Here is a 6,910-nt window from a genome sequence, read left to right on the forward strand (position 1 = left end):
TGCTTGTTTGAAAAATACATACCATTTCTTTAGGATATTACCAAATGATAAATATATGTTTGTTTAAAACAGAACTTTTGCAATAACAGGGTATGTCATTGTAATTACTAATGCAGAAGCCATCTAAGGGAGTGTATTTTCATACACTGGTATATTGTCTTATAGTGGAATTGTGAGATATCATTGTGCATTGGTTGGCTATTTTGTAAAGTACAAGAATGTATGTGAATTGTGTTGCTTGTCTTTGAATCTCCATGCATTGCAGGGCTCTGTTCCGCTGTGATCTTCGTTCTAAGATTATCCAAATTCCCTTATTTAACATTTGTGTATCATATCAGTTTGCTTGGTGATGAGGTGTTCTGTTTTAAGGGTTTCCTTTTTAATTTCTTTTATTGATTCCAACTCCAAATTTAAAGAGATGGAAACATATTTCATTAAAACTCACAGAATGTCCCCCTGTGGGTCTGTCATCTTAATTTAATAACAAATCCTTAAATGAGTTAATAATAAAAGAATTCACTCATTGACTAGACATTAATACCATTGTTTCATTCTCATTATTTATGTTTTCATTTCAGTTCTTGTCTCACAGAAAACCATCAGTACTTGTGTACAATCTGTTGTTCAATGTTCTTTTTGACCAGTGGACCTGAATGGCTAAAGATTACAAATCAGTAAACTTATTAAGGCTGAGAAACAAGCTAAGATTTTCGTTGGAAGCTGATCCAGGGTAACATATTAGCCGGAAGTTGACCTGAATCACGTTCCAGGTACTACTAAACATCAGATAGGGAAAATCACACGTGTTCTGTTGAAGTGTGTGCTTATGATCAACAGTTTTTTGCATTGTGGAAGATGGAGTGATCCCTATGAGAGTAGTTGTCAGTGTCATTGCCCTGTAGAATTTTTCCTCCTGATACCTCTTTGGGGGAAATGTGCCTCGCATGTAAAATCTTCACATTCCAAGGTAACAAGGTTAGCAACAGAAGTGCCTCAGAACGGGTGGTATCATTCCTTGTTTGCCTTCAAAGGCGACAAAATGGATAAAGTGATCAGATTGATTCATTCTCAGCATCTAATCAGATCAGCATGTCTGGTGTGAACAGAATTGTGTGAGTGTTTGAGTTGTATAGTGTTGTATGTGTGCTGACAAGGCAATTGTACATTTTGATGTTTTGTGATTGTTCATTTCGTCCGGTTTTCATACTTTTGCAGGAACCATAGAAGTCAAATGTATAAAAAGTCTTTGGTCCAGCAGAAATTTGATTTATATTTGTTTGTCCTGAAATAAATGGCGTCTTATCTGTTTCTTGTTCTTGGGGATCACATGCGTCTTTATCACTGATCATTGGATTGTCTGGTCCAGGCATCATTATTTACATTCTGTGTGAATACACATACCATACATGCATTCACTCACTCGCACAGTATCTGCTTTTTGTTTATCGTTGACCCGTGAAGGTCCGGGTTAGAATATTGATCTTCAGTAACCCATGCTTGTTGTAATAGGCGACAAACAGGATCGGGTGGTCAGGCTTGCTGACTTGGTTGCCACATGTCATCGGTTCCCAATTGTGCAGATCGATGCTCATGCTGTTGATCACTGGATTGTCTGGTCCATACTCGATTATTTACAGACTGCCGCCATATAGCTGGACTATTGCTGAGTGTGGCGTAAAACTCAACTCACTCACACATACGTACATTCATGCATGCGTCAAACTCACCCGCACACTCACCCTTCTACCCGCACATTCTATCCCGTCTATCCTCACACCCTACCTACACCCACACACTCACACTCACCCACACTTCTATCCTCACACCCACCTACACTCACACTCACACACCCACACTTTACAGACCCACCCACACTCACACTCACCCACACTTTACAGACCACCGGTGTATAGCTGGAATATTGCTGAGTGCGGCGTAAAACTACTCGCGCATTTGTTTATTGTTTAACGCCACATTCGGCATTATTCCACCTATATGGCAGCGGTCTCATCAGACAATCCAGTGATTAACATCATGAGCGTCAATCTATGCAATTCGGATACCATGACATGAGTCAACGATGACGTGTCAACCACGTCAGCGAGCCTGACCACCTGATCCCGTTAGTCGCCTTTTACAAACACGGGTTGCTGAAGATCAATTCTAACACGGATCTTCACTGGTCCATATACAAAAGGAAAAAAAGAAATCACTGGTTGATTTTAGTGTGCAGGAAGTGACGTAAGTAATGCACATCCAAACACATGATGGCCGGCGACACTGTCCCACATCAAGACCTCCCATATTAACATGATCACTCAGATCGGGGGTTTCAGAAACCAGCACAGATTTCCAGATGCGGGCCGGAATGAGAGAACTGTCGGAGAACACACCTCATTTGGCGTGTCCGACATTAAAGAACTGATGACAAAATGGAGGCTGCTGACCCACTCCGCCTGCAGTACTCGTGCAGGCTGTTACAGAGTCTGGTGGTGGTGGCTGTCAACCATTGTTCACGCGTGTTGCGTCCTATGTGCTGTACATAATAACTGTTTATATAAATCAGCTTCACGAAACAGTTTAAATCCATTGTTTCTGCTGGTTGTAAATATTGAAATTACTGAATGTTACTAATTTCCATGAATTTGCTCATAGAGTCCACGACACGCATGAATGTCCCTAATAGGATTATGTTAATCACTCAAATGTTCATTAGCGTGGTGAGATAGTTCTAGTTGTATTTCACATGTTGGATGTGCATTGTCATGACCGTACGTTGTGTCCGGTCCTCGGTATAAGCAACAACAACAATGCCCATTGTGACTGCTTTGTACCGAATGCTCCTGTAACTGATCTCCGGTATAACAGGAACTTACTATACTCGGTAATATAGACTAACATCTAGTCACTGACTGAACATACTGTAGATAATATCACTGTTCATAACAAATGATCATAAAATGTAATGCAAACGAGCCCAGAGACTTAAACTGTGGCTATCTAGACTTGCCACATAATCTAGATATATTTGTTTCAGGGTCTGTGTGGTGAGTAATGTGCACTGCATTCATCACCCTAAATATATACTCAGCAGCAAAAATAACGTCAATACGAATTCAAAATTAGATAGGCACTGTAATAAAATTATTACAGAAATGTACATAATAAGCGGATCAAAGATATTTTTTGTGTACAATATCTTGACACATCAATGAATAACTCAGCACAATTTCAAGACATTACGTGAACATTTGCAGTCCATTCAGACTCTTGACTTCAGTATCTAGTGCGACCACCACGAGCGGCAATAACTGCAGCTCAGCGCCTATGCATGTAGTACACCAATCGATTGATGAAGTCCATTGGCACCTGGAACCACACTCTGAGAAAGGCCTGGCGCAATAAATCGGCTGTGTTCGGCCTTGGTATGACATTATTCAGTCTCCTCTGAATTTCATTCGAAGATATTGGGTTTAAATCAGGATTTAAGGGCTAGCCACAGCATAATGTTGACATCGTTCTGCTTTAGTAAGTCCCGTGTAGCTCTGGTAGTATGGGCCCGGGCGTTATCATGCTGGAAAATGTTGTTCCGGTGACGTGCGAAATGTGGTGTGACGTGGGGTCTGAGAGCTTGGTCGATTTAGCGCACTGCTGTGATGCCGCCTCCTCTCCCTGGACCAAAGTTCTGGAACAACACAGGACCCACTCTCTGGTTCAGGCCTATTCCACCCCATGCCATGATGCTTGCACCTCCCCATGAATCTCTTTCCATAACACATTGGTCTGAGTAACGCTGGCCACGTCGCCATATTCTTGTTCTGCCATCTGCAGTTGATACGCAGTACCGACTCTCATCTGTGAACAGAACAGTTCTCCATTGCCTGTATCGCCAGTTTTGTGTTGTAGGGCAAACTGTAGACGTTCACGCCGATGACGAGGGGTGAGGATAGGTCTACGGTAATGGACGTTCCCGCTGTTAAGACGTCGGCGTACTGTATCAGTACTGATTGGTCTTCCCACTGTCTGGCGTGCTGTTTCGGATGCCTGCATGAAGGGATTCTGTTCATGCTGTCGCACAACATGGCGGTCTTGTCGTCACCCTTGGTCTGCCAGTACGGGAGCGATCATTTGTGGTGTTGGCGGCCCGGAAACGTTGCTGCAATCTGTAGATGGTCCGAACGTTGACCTGGTTTGTTGTTGGTCCGGGTTATAATATTGATCTTCAGTAACCTATGCTTGTCGTAAGAGGCGACTAACGGGATCGGGTGGTCAGACTCGCTAACTTGGTTGACACATGTCATCGGTTCCCAATTGTGCAGATCGATGCTCATGCTGTTGATCACTGGATTGTCTGGTCCATACTCGATTATTTACAGACTGCCGCCATATAGCTGGACTATTGCTGAGTGCGGCGTAAAACTCAACTCACTCACAAATACGTACATTCATGCATGCGTCAAACTCACCCGCACACTCACCCTTCTATCCTCACACCCACCTACACTCACACTCACCCACACTTCTATCCTCACACCCACCTACACACACACTCACCCTTCTATCCTCACACCCACCTTCACTCACACTCACCCACACTTCTATCCTCACACCCACCCACACACCCTTCTACCCTCACACCCACCACACTCACCCACACACTCCTCACACCCTTCTATCCTCACACCCACCCTTCACACTCACACCACTACACTCACACCCACCCACACACTCACCCTTCTATCCTCACACCCACCTACACTCACACCCACCCACACACTCACCCTTCTATCCTCACACACCCCCTACACTCACACCCACCCACCCAGACCAACACCCACCCCACCCCCGTACTAAGAGATATATAGTCTCCTCCTAAACATACAAGAGCGGCAAGAGGTTTAACCCTTGCTGTGTGTTGCATCCTAAGCACAGCCTGCTGAACGGCAGGCAGCAGCGAGAACGCAGAGTCTAGCTGATTCAACTCCATGAGAAAATTGTAACGCAAATCTGAATCTCATCCTCCATTGAGTGGGAGTCACAGAACGTACATAACCGGTGTTCCAGAGGTGTGACGCTTCGCTGTTTTGTGACTATTATAGAGCGTAGATTGCATTAACGCCTACTGGGGTGATGTGTAGAGTGTGTCCTCATGCTATATTTGATTGTAAGTGAACTATTGCATTACTTTGAAAATGCTACGCTGTTTTGTGACTATTATAGAGGTGAGGTGAAATGGGGTTTAACGTCGTACTTAAGAATATTTCGCTCATATGACGACGTGCATGCGTGTGTATGTGTAGTTGCTTGTACTAGCCCAGTCTTAAGCTGGTTTTATAGTGCTAGCCCACTGAGATACCATGCCGCAGTTTAGCATGAATACCCCACTCAGACAGATTATACTGACTCCGAGCCGACCAGTCCTTGTTGTACCCAGTAATGCCGAGCGCCAGACAGACTATAATAGAGTGATATGGTGATGGGTCGAGTATGTCGGGTACCTATATTTGATCGTAAGTGAACAATTGTGAACATCGTGGTATGTACCGTGTGTAACGAATCCACATGTGATGTTTACCTTCTCGTATATGTGATAAATGATTGTGAACATGTTTTCATAATTAATTGTTCATATTTTTATCATGACTGCTTATGTACTATGATTCAGTGACTGTATAGTAAACTCGTCGTTTATCACTCAGGTTTTGTGTGCGAGTTGGTTCCCCAATATACTCGCGTTGTTAATATACTGAACAACATTAGAAACGCACCACACTAAAATGCACCGACGATGCTCAGATATCATGGCTACATTTCAGTCTGACGGGGATATTTCGTATTATATGGGTGGTGCGTTTCTAATGTTGTTCAGTATATATTGGATAAAGGTGGATGGAGGATGAAGGTCTATGAAAACTAAACATATGTTGTTCCACATGGGCAATACAACTGTGCCAAGTCTGTTGTCGGTATTGATGACTGTGTCTGCAGTGGATGACTGTGGCTTGGCGATAATTGAACAGCCTCTGTATTAATCGTATTTGACACTCTCAGATTTAACCTTGCCCCAAACTGAAGATAGAATTGCCTGGCAAACACTTCTATTTATAACCTAAGGTAGCCCTCAGCGACAGCGGAAGCCTACGTCCTGCAGAGGAAGGGGTTGACCTCGCGGGAGAGGATGTTGTGAATATTCAGCAACCAACTGAGTGTATCCGAATCATTCTGGCACCCCACGTAACACGGGGAAATATTGACACGTCCCATCAGTGTTGTTTTCTTCACTTCCAAACGTTGGACGAGATCGCTTCATGACTATGTTTCTAGGACCACACTGCACGTGTTGGACGAGATCGCTTCATGACTATGTTTCTAGGACCACACTGCACGTGTTGGACGAGATCGCTTCATGACTATGTTTCTAGGACCACACTGCACGTGTTGGACGAGATCGCTTCATGACTATGTTTCTAGGACCACACTGCACGTGTTGGACGAGATCGCTTCATGATTATGTTTCTAGGACCACACTGCACGTGTTGGACGAGATCGCTTCATGACTATGTTTCTAGGACCACACTGCACGTGTTGGACGAGATCGCTTCATGACTATGTTTCTAGGACCACACTGCACGTGTTGGACGAGATCACTTCATGACTATGTTTCTAGGACCACACTGCACGTGTTGGACGAGATCGCTTCATGACTATGTTTCTAGGACCACACTGCAGGTGTTGGACGAGATCGCTTCATGACTATGTTTCTAGGACCACACTGCAGGTGTTGGACGAGATCGCTTCATGACTATGTTTCTAGGACCACACTGCACGTGTTGGACGAGATCGCTTCATGACTATGTTTCTAGGACCACACTGCACGTGTTGGACGAGATCACACGACTATGTTTCTAGG

Source organism: Haliotis rubra, unplaced genomic scaffold (assembly GCF_003918875.1).
Source record: "Haliotis rubra isolate DU_JTF1 unplaced genomic scaffold, ASM391887v1 Scf134, whole genome shotgun sequence".
Classification (NCBI taxonomy): domain Eukaryota; kingdom Metazoa; phylum Mollusca; class Gastropoda; order Lepetellida; family Haliotidae; genus Haliotis; species Haliotis rubra.